We start from the raw sequence: 11,193 nt of genomic DNA on the forward strand, positions 1-11,193 counted from the left end.
GTGGTTATGGGCTGGCTTGGGTTTCTCAGAATAGCACTGCAACAACAGAGATATATCCAGAGCGACTAGGAAAAGGTGTTGATCAATATGCAGAATTCTAACTCTTGTGCTAAAGGTATTTGATATGCCCTATAGGACCTGCCAATAGTTCATGAGTAAATGCCAGATTACCTGAAAAAAAGATGCAATGAACCTGTGCAAGTCATAAATCCTTTGACAAGGAAGACTGAACTGAGACAATTTTAAAAAAAAGCCATGTACAGAATTTTTTAAATTACTTTTTTTTTTTTTTTTTAAAGTCTTGTGCAAGTCTGGCTCAATATATCTTTGATCCGCAATGGCTTTGCTTTTCTACTAAGCTTATAGGCTATCTTAAGGATGCCATATTCTAGAAGTTTGTGTCTGCATGGAGGAGGCCGGCATATTTTGACTGTAAGTCAGAACTGATTGTTCACGAACTTGGGATTTGGAACTTAGGTTTTGAAACAAATCACTCCAGAGCTTTCACTCATTTTCAGCTTTCCTTAGTAAAAGTGACGTGCTGTCAAATGAGTTTAAAGGCCTCATACATCAGTTCCATGATTACACTTCAAGAGAAAGAAAGAGGCAGAGAACTTCAGATGCCTAAGCCTTTCACCCACGAAACTGCTCATTGTGCTAATTCATAAAAAGCCTAGATATCAGGACATTAAAATTTAATTTTAGAGTGAAAACATTATTTGAATTCAGTGGCCTGTGATATATCTATCTATTCAGAACATCCTATCAAGAGAACCTATTAAAGTACTTACTGCAATTATTATTTAATATTGAACATTTTATACCAGCAGTGCCTTGAGGCCAAACAAGTCAATGTTGTGTTACATACCATACAAATGTAACATTATTATAACCGTCCAAGGATGATCATTTTAAAGTGATGTATGTGTTGTTTTGTGCAGGCACTACAAGACCACAGTGACTTCCATGGTTATGGTCCATCTTCAGGAGGGACTAGGAACACGACCATGCTGTGATTTCTAATGAGAATGAAGTACTGAACAAACCAATGCCAAAATAAGAAACGAAAGAATTCTTTCAACAGAACTGAGAGATTTGTTTCCAGATCCAACTTGGTCACGTAATTACTTGAGCTCATTCAAAGATGACAGGTACACACAGGCAGGGGTGAGGCTGTACCTCTGGAAGAAGTGACTCCATAAAAATCACACTGTCTTAAGTCAGTCATGAAACTGCATCACAAGGTTTCTGGTATGTGGATACTCAAGAGCTATTGACCTGGGCACACTGAGAAGAAGAAAGCCTAAGAACACATTTGAAAATCTGGATCTTTTAGGTCTGGAGACCTCTGCATCTGGATTTGAGGGACATGATCTGAATTCAATAGAAATTGGTTGCAACACAACACCCTGGTCAAGGTTGTAGTAGTGCACTTTCATGCTCCTATTACTTGGTCTCTCTGAACAAACGATGGTAACCATGGAGTATGGTTTCTAGAGAGATTGCCAGCTTGCTACTGGATGTATTAGAGGCTGCTGTACCACGTCATCTCTGGTAAAGTTATTTACCCTGGCTAACCTAGAGTAAATGTATCCTAACATATTCTGAACTCACAGCTCCATCTGACACATCAAAACCAGCTACACAATAAATACGTCATTTCTCCTTGTAGGAGCTCTGCTCTCAGCACAGCACAGACTTTGACTTTTCCTGCCTATTTAAAGTCTCAGAAGCTGGGATTACCTGTAATTGCACGCAGATGCAATTCACAGCTCCTAATCCAAATCCGAGTCAAGGTCCTAACTGAAAGAATTATTTCTGCATATAACAGCAACTTTTTGTTGGAGATTGGGGATTTCTGGGGAGAGAAAGGTTGAGATTTAAAATGTTTTACTGGCGCAGAAGTTGGCCCATTCATCTTGTATATATGTGTGTGCATGCTTTTGTGAGAATTTCTAATATATATAAGCTGATGAATTGTAGGATGCCTCATTCTGCACTTACCAACCCGCATTCTAGAAAAACAAATTATATGGTAACAAAGTTCCTTGAGAGCACAAAGAGAACAAAAGGTTTTGTGAAGAAAAAAAAAAAAAAAAAAAAAAAAAAAAAATTCAACCAAACAATAAAGGATTCCATAATAGCAGGTTGCACCAAGACAAAGAACTGCTCTTCAGGATAAGGACAGATAGAGACTGAGAACCTGGACAAAGTCAGCAAGAAAAATTATATAAATGGAATATTATCAGCATGCATCAAATAGCCAAAATACCAAACAACATCCTAACCTCCTGCAAACAGAACTCTGGGCTTTGTCATAGACATTTGAAAGATGCCACTATCAACAGCAGACCTCATCCTAATGCAGTGCAGTACACTGGAACATTTCCAGCTTAGGACCAAGGTAAAACTTGTATTCTCAGAAAGTAATTTTACTCCTTGTTTATCTACTTAGTTATACCAACCCAAGTCCTTAAGTGGAAAAAAACAGAGGACAGATGTTTTGCCGTATCTATAAAGTAGGGAAGATCAGTGTCTCCAGTTCCAGCTTTCTTCTCTTCACCTTTCCCTCACATTTTAGGATTTTACCACCTAAAGGACCACATCAATTTGACTAAAACAGATTAGAAGTACTCACACAAGCATCTTTACAGACAAGTCCAAGGCAGCATTCACCTCCAGCATGAGCTGTGGGGGTAAAGAGCAAGAAGAGAGTTAGCGCTCAGTAAGCTGTTCCATAGGCACTACTAACCATTGAGCACACACTTGCCTACTGAATAGCCGAGTAAATAAAGTGTTTCAGTAGAGTTCACAGATAGAATGTATCCTGTACAAGAAAGAAAAACAAACAATTCATATCTGCAACGTCCTTATAACTATAACTTACCTACAGATACAAACAGCAGTTTCAGTTTTACTATATGTATCCACATATGTAACACAGCAAAAGTTTCTATGTAAGCAAGCCTTACTAACACCAGATACATTTAAGCCTTCACCACCAGAAGTTTTACAGGACCTTTGTAAAACAGAGAGGCATGCACTGTCACCACTGCTCCTCCTGGCCTTGTATACACAAATCAGGACTCACCCCATTTCAGGGCACTGAACACAGCCTTAGCTGCCATTCTGTTCAGCCAAAGCTTTCACTTATTGAAGGCCAGTAAACCTCTGTCCATTAGAAAAACTGAATCTTTGAAAGAAAGAATCAAGCAGTAGCAAAGTAGAAAACAGAAAGTGCATGAAGAGGAATAAAAGATCGTTAGCAATTCTCACTATTAATTAAACAAAACTAAGGAGGAAGAGGAAGACAGCACTTCAGATAGCTCATCGCTAGGGCTGGAGGCAGGGGGGTAGTATTCTCCAAGGCCTTTTGTGGGTTACCACAAAGAGAGTTCACAGATCTTCCACTCACTTACTTAAATATTTGATATGAAATTAAAGCCCTGTTCCAACTTTTATGACCACTGTCTCCCTCACTCTGCCCTCCTCCTATTCCCAGCAGACCCTTTCATCCTTCACATGCCTGTCCTCAGACCAAGACATCAGCACAATTAGCACCAGCCCACTGGCGCCAATTAGCAGCCAATAGTGTCTATATTCTAGTAGGGGGGGATGGAGGAGCGGGTCCTGTGTCTCCAGCCTGCCTTCACACTCAATTAGATTAAGTGGAGTCTCCTGGCTGTGGTTGGTTGGACAGTTGTTGCAGTAATTGCGTCTTCCCTGTTGCTGCAGGCAATCTCCTCCCAGGCTCTCCGATACCCCCTTCGCTGCCTCCCTGCGTTGTCCACTTACATCAACACGCACTTCTTCGAAGAGGAAAGCAGGGAGGAGAGCGAAAAGGAGCAGAAGGGGGTAAGGGAAAAGAGAGAAAGACCTCCATGTCTACGTTTAAAACTTTTGAGCCTGGAACTCCAGTGTCAATTTGACCTCAATCATCATTTGTTCGTGGTGACTGCCACATGCCCCAGCCCCAGGTGGGGACAGAACAGGGCAGGTCTAGTAAAAAGCCTTGCCAGTGATCCAACTCTCCTGGCATTTCACAGGGCAACACCAGCGTCTTTGTGGGGAATGAAACACTAATGATTTTAACTCAGAAATAAGAAATGAGTTGGTAGTTTCTCATTTTGCTCTTGGATGTTGGCAAATGCTGGGAAATGAGGAGAACAATGGAAGACCAGGCTGAACTTATACTGCTGTACTGCTCCAGCATTTCTTTTTGGTGTAGTTCTCCTTCAGAACAACACTTTGCAGATATCTGATGAGCCTGAAATTCCAGAATTTTCAATACACAGGTAAAAAGAAATCTGTTTTTCTACATATTCCCAGTTAATTTAAGCTGTTTCCTAGCACCGAGTTGAGATAGTGCACTACTGTCAGTGCTAAAATAGGACTTTGACAGAATACTCATTGCTTTCATTTTATTTTTAAACTCACGAAGGACAGCTGCTACTTAGCACAGATGTAAATATTTGGGCTTCTTTTGTAGATTCAAGTGCCTTCCTGTTTTTAACAGGACAGTCTTATTCTTAATAGGGTTCATTTCTATTTTGACACCTATTTTAAGATGGGTTGAATTGTATTCTGGAGCTACTGATCTTCTCATACCGTCTACAGAAGAATTCTAGTGCCTAGCTTAGATTAGATGGAAGGTCTTCCAATGACTCAACCACTATGAGAAAAATCCCACCCTCAGTGTCACATAACCAATTGCTATGTTATTCCAAGTACTGTTACTGACATGCAATTTAAAAGCAATTGGAACATGGAAAACGCATATGAATTTCTTAATAAAATACTCGATACATAGTAGAAGAATCAATTTTATAGAGTAAGATATTTCACAATGCTGATGATAAAAGGTATCATCTTGAGGGAAAAAAGGCCCAAAATTTTGGCATAAATGTGTAACCAGGACCTGCTCATGCCCTTATGGTAAATACGTTAAAGGGAAGAGATAGAGGAGTAGGTTTTCAAGGAGTATAAAGCTATCATTTAATTTCTACATCAGAGAGAGAAGTGCTACACACACTTGGACAAGTCTCTTCACCTCTGTAAGTCACAGATAATACTTGCTATCCCAGCAGGGGACTATGAAGGCTTATTAGTCAGTGTTCATAATTTGCACAGTACTTCAAATGTATTCTCTCTTTTGCACAGTACTTCAAATGTATTCTCTCTTGCTTTGTGTCAACAATGAAGCTTTTCCCATGAGATGCTGGCCAAAGGGAAGCATTGATGTGGAAGTTTTACCTGTGTTGTATTTGTTGATGATCTTATATCAGCATAAAATACATTCCTGTACTTAAGTATTTCAGATAAGAGTAAGGAACTGACAGCTAGAAGTAAGAGCAGCTATGCCCTTTGTTATAGCTCTGCTTCTTTCCCAAGAGCATAGGGAGCATTGGCAATGCTTTGAAATTATTTATTTCAAAATTGCACAGACAGAAAGATGTGCAGAAAGAAAAAAACTATTTAACAAGAATACAAGAGAATGCACAGAGTACTCATGAAAGATTAGGTCAGCTGACAGCTGAGTAGTCCAGCACCAATCACTGAAGTGTCTTAGGAAAGGAAGGCTTAGATCTAAGCAGGTATACATAGTATTCCATCTGCAAAAGATGGGATTTTTTGGAGCTAGATGGTTTTGAAAAATCCTACTGGCACAGTTTGAGAATAGTATTCTACCAAATGGAGCATAAGACTTGTTAAAAAGAAAAAAAATAATGCTTGAAACTACATTGTGCTGTATGAACAGCAAAGTCGTGGAGCTTCATTTTAGTTTGTTATTTTACAATCTGATTGTATTGAATTTGAACTATGCGACTTATTACATGAACAGCGTTCTGCTTATTCACAAGGTCAAATGTCATTTTTTCCAAGATATTTGGATCAAATTCTGCATTATACACCTGTTCACAAAATCCCCTTCACATTAGTGATGTTCTCTAACAACATCAGAAACACATGCACAGAACTCAAACAGTGCACTGGCACCTTTTCTACAAACAAATGAGCAATTCCAGCTCACAGACTAGATTTATCAAAACTGTTCTTCTATTCCAAAGGTTACCTTGGAAACATATTGTCAGATTCTAGAAAGAAAATATGCGATAATGAGCAACCAAGGCCAAGTCCATCTTGAGTTTTAGCAATCAAGCCAAAAAACAGAGTTAACAATCATCTATATTGAATGACCCTGAACTCAGCTTGCCTGTTTCTCATCCCTGCTCTACTCCCAGGATGCATTCAAACTATAACCAAGCAGCCTTTGAGCCCACTAGCAACAATCAAACAATGCCTGGTTCAGGTTTCCTATTTGCACTTTCTCTTCCTGTCTTTTAACTTGAAGTAGGTGTCTTTCTTTTGCTCATACTATTTCCAAGGTATGATTAAACACTACATGCCAGAAGTACTTTCTCCCCGACTCTTCCCTTCTCTATACCCAAGATTCCTCTCACGAGCCGTGCTCCATCTCTCATTGATCATGTTCTTCAGTGAAATGGTTATTTTAGGTTAAACACTACCCTCCACCTGTTAGCAGCATTCTTCATTCTTTTAGCTCTTCTTGTCCGTTTCCAGCGTGCTTGCTTTCAACATTTCTTATCTCAGGTCCTTTGCCACCTATTTCTCCACTGCCCTCCATCAAGAATTCCATTTTTACTCTCTTGCCCTGTTCTACTTTCTCTTTTCCTTCCTTTAATCTTTCCCTCTCCTTCTCCTCCACATAACCTCTCTTCCCATCCCTGCATCCTATTCTGTGATTCTTTCACATCTGTCCTCTACTTTGTCTGTTTTCCTCTTGCCCATGAGTGGGTTGTGAAGATTGCTTGCTTTTTGTTGTGATCAGGAAACATTTATTGACATCAGAAACATCCTCATTAGCTCAGGACAGGTGGGAAGCATCTTTGTTTCCTGCAGGCACCATCTCCTGTCTTCTCAGTAACCCAGAATGACAGCCCCACGGCTCTGACGTGGAGATATCTGCTTCTCTCCACCCTTCCGTCTCCACCAGTTAGTAGGGCCTCAGCTCAAAACCCCCCCCAGGTGGAGAGCAGGAAGAGGCTGATGGGCAAAGACGATCCCAATTAAATCCTGTTAAAACTCTTTCCTCTCCTTTTGAGTTTGCAGGGTTTGGAAGGTCAGGCTCAAGGGCTAAACATTACAAAGCTCTTGCATCTGACTATTGCAGAATGACAGAAGTCAAGCAATTAAGATTGTGAGCAACAAACAAAGGAAGAGAAAATAAAATGGGTTCAAATTATTATCCACATATAGGCAGTAGAAAAATTCAATTTATACCTTGATTTTTTTGAAACGTTGAACGCAGGTCAATTGGAGGTTAAGGACCTGGTTCTGAACCTGTGCACCAAATACTAAGTATGAAAACTGCAGGAGAGCCGAGCACATTTTACAGATTTAAACTGATGTCAAAACAAGACAAGTCACCTCTTTCCAGAAGACTATTTGTCTTTCATTGCATAGTGCACACATTATCTGACAAGGCACTGGGAGGTATATGCTCAAACCCACTACATTATTACCTCTAATGACAACTTAATATAGTAATATCTATAAATTTCTTCAAACTACTAGAAATCTCTAACATTACTTTGGATCTTAACTGAGGAGTAGTACATCAGGGGACTCTAGGCCAACAGTTCCCTCTGCAGTCCAACCATTTTCAAGGCAATACCTGAATAATTGAATTATCTTTGAACATTCTGAGTGGGAAACTGAAGAATATGTGTCAGGCATAGCTCATCAGCAAGATAAATCGCTTTGCACTGTGTTCATGATACCACTGCTATATCAGTTCCTCAAGATAGATATAGTTTCATTTAGAAACATATTCACTGCTTGCAGACGATGTTGCAGTGACTAAAATGTACAATTATTCTTTAAGCATGAGACCCTGATCTGGTCCAGTTTTCCCACTACCTGCTAGTACAACTAGTGAAGCAGGACTGCTCTGCTCAGTGCTGCCTCCAATCTGATTTGCAACATTCCTGGAGGTTGCACTTGAACACTGAAAGCTATGTTTAAGGCAGCTGGTTTATCGCATGGATTGTTTTTTCTTCCCCAGAAAGAAGCTACATGATTGTAGCTGTTGTTTAAAGGATTTAGTGATCCAGATGTGTTCCTGAAAGAGAATCTACTTCAAAATCCGTTCAGAAGAAATGGCATTTTCTTTGGTTTTTCCTCATTTCACATTATTTGGAACCAAACCTATGGATCAAGGGAAGACAGCAGAATTAAACCTTCAGTTTCATCTGCCCATTCAGTCCTTACATAAGTAAGGAGTTGTTTATTCCATACTTACAACTGCCTTCACTTCCAACCATCAGGCTGTAACCTGCTGCTCATCTCCCCCACGGCAAACCAGGGCATCAACTTTGCTTCTGAATCAGGAACCAGGAGGAAGATTACTCTTGTGTACCTAAATGTACTGCAAGGATATCTCAGACACATCTTGTCAGCACTTAAACATCCATGACAGGCTTCCCACAACATTTTCCAGGTGAGCACCCTCACTCCTTCTACCGTGTCACACGCTCATCATTCACCACTCACACACGGCAGGAGCAGCCTGTTGACATGGTTTCTCTCACTCTCCCTGGCCCCTGCAGCTGACCTCCCGTCTCCCTGGCTAGATCAAATCCAGGAGATGGTACTTAGAGCTGGGTCACTGGATGGTGTTAAAAGCCTTTCTCTTCTTCTCTCAGCAACCAAAGTTGGAAGGTGGCAAGTGGGAGAGAAAACACTTCAAGTTGATTTTCCTTCAGGTGATGCTTCCTGTCAGATTGGAAGGGCTCCCAGATACAGGCGAGGGACAGGAGGAATTGGCACAACTGCATATTCATGTTTTTGGAGGTTTAGGAACCACAGTTTGATGTGCAGAGGCAGTGATCAAGTTACCAATTTTTTTTTTCTCTCAACAACAGGCATACAACAAAGGCAATGAGAAAAACTGTATGAAAGACCCTGTCTCTAACTTACCGGTCTATCACGGCCTACCTAAGAATTTGACAAAACACATTTGCAATTCAAACCAAACAGTGCCCTTTTGTATTTGAAACAAACTAGTCAAGTATCTCACGCAATTTCAAAGGGATATTGCATCAAATTGAAAAGCTACTCTTGAGTTTTCTGTGCAGAGAAGACAGCTAGGGCATCAATGCAAAGATTTAGACTCCCACTTCCATGATCTGTGTGTGTTAATGAACCTTACCAACTGCGGACAGCCCCACTTAGGATCTGCATCCATACATAATCTGCACGTTGGTCCAGGAGCTTCATGTAAGCCTAGACTCACACTCCACGCCCGGACTACGGCATAGAAATACCTGCATCCCTGTGTCTTTGCTGGTCTTGATTCACTGGCTGTACTTCCCACTTCAGCTTCCAATGCTATTCACCACCTTGCACTTACCTGATTTTGCAAATTAATCTGTCAATGGAAGGTGTTATTATCAACAACCCAGGCAACAGCCCTCTGGTATAGTTGGACTCTGGTCACTGGCTCTGCTCACCCTTAGCTCCCAGCTAATCTTCCCCAAGGGGAAATCGCCTTATTCTTGTGTTGCTCCCTTATAACAAGAACAAGCACCTCCTCCTCCTCCTCCTCCTCCTCCCCCTTTTCATGCTTATTGTATTATTTTTCAATACTACTGCATAGATAAAACTAAGAAAGAACTTAATGTGACACTCCATCTCATACTTTGCTTCTCCAAAGCTTATTCTAAACTGGTTACCTTTACCTTAGAAAAATCCTACCAACAACTTTACATTGTACCATTGAGAAATAATATCAGTGGAAGATGATCTAGGAGTGTTAGGGCCCCTAACAAGACACCAAGGCCCTGGAGGGTGCCCAAAGAAGGGCAACAGAGCTGTGAGGGTTGTGGAGCACACACGTAGCAATTGGACAGATCAATACAATAGGAAAGGTATTCTAGCAGAGGAGCGCTGACAGAAGTACCAGCACGATAGAAAGATGCTGTAAAGGAAGGGAAGAAGATTGATCACCTGTATCAGAAGATTCCAAGTTTACAGCAGAAAAGCTCCCCCAAAGAGGAATGTCCAGAGAAAAATCTTTCCCCTGTGACAGTCAGACCTTAAATGAGGTCTAAGAGAGGTGCAGCCAGGCTCCACCCCTTGCTATCACAAAGCTGAATTGCCTTCACCTGTGCTCCCAGGGCTGACCGGGTCTTTTCCCCTGGTGCTCAGTGTTTCAGGCCCATACTCAACAATTCCCATGCAACATGTCTTACAGGGAATGGCTGAGGGAATTGGGATGCTTCAGTCTGGAGAAGAGGAGGCTCAGGGGTGACCTTATCACTGAGAGACCTGAAAGGAGGTAGTAGCAAAGTGGAGATCCAACTCTTCTCTCAGGTAACAGCCATAGGATAAAAGGGAATGCCTCAAGCTGTGCAAGGGGAGGGTCTTAGGAACTGGGTATTAGGAACTATTTCTTCCCAGAAAGAGTGGTGATGCACTGGCACAGGCTGCCCAGGGAAGTAGTAGAGGTAATGATTGTGGAGGTGTTGCATGGAACAACCATGGAGATGTGGTGCTGAGGAACGTGTTCAGTGGTCATGGCTGTGATGGGCTGACAGATGGACTTCATGATCTTTGAGGTTTTTTTCAGCCTTAATGATTCTATGATCCTGTAAATGTAATAGCACCATTCAGATATGAATAATCTTCTGTCTGAACAGAACAGGCCTTGCATCCCTGCAATGACTGGTGATTCAACCATTCTGCTGTCATTTCCATCTTCTTTGAATGGTGATACATAGCACTGCATTGTAAAATGACTGATGAACCCATAGAAAAATCCCACAACTCAGCTTCACATAGCAAAGAATCAAGCAAAGTGAGTCAAATTTGAATGGACAAATTAATCTTCCCTTTCAAACTTCAGTTAAGAAACACACAGTTCTCACCACAGAACTGATTCTCTCCTGCACAATATGAGGTTACTTATACCCATATATAGTAACTTATAATGGTAAGGCTTTCATACCATCATCTTGCTCACTTGAAAAAGCACTGTCAGATACAGATTCTCCAGCGGCCAGTGGCAGCACAGAGGGCCAACTCTGCAATCTGGCCATGCAGGAGCTTATACAGGAGCTTGCAGTCATATAAATGAGGTGAACAACAGTGACCACGTCTAAGTGGGTGGCT

General features: G+C 41.2%; 1 long non-coding RNA gene across 1 annotated transcript; it reads right to left on the bottom strand.

The window, feature by feature from the left end:
• Positions 1 to 5,426: 5,426 nt before the first annotated feature.
• Positions 5,427 to 10,138, bottom strand: LOC125701727 (uncharacterized). The gene is made up of 3 exons (XR_007380344.1): positions 10,030 to 10,138; positions 8,324 to 8,402; positions 5,427 to 8,229 (listed from the first exon to the last, which is right to left on the bottom strand). It is a non-coding gene; the product is annotated as an uncharacterized LOC125701727 (long non-coding RNA).
• Between the last annotated feature and the right edge of the window lie 1,055 nt (positions 10,139 to 11,193).

Source organism: Lagopus muta, chromosome 17, assembly GCF_023343835.1.
Source record: "Lagopus muta isolate bLagMut1 chromosome 17, bLagMut1 primary, whole genome shotgun sequence".
Taxonomy (NCBI): Eukaryota; Metazoa; Chordata; class Aves; order Galliformes; family Phasianidae; genus Lagopus; species Lagopus muta.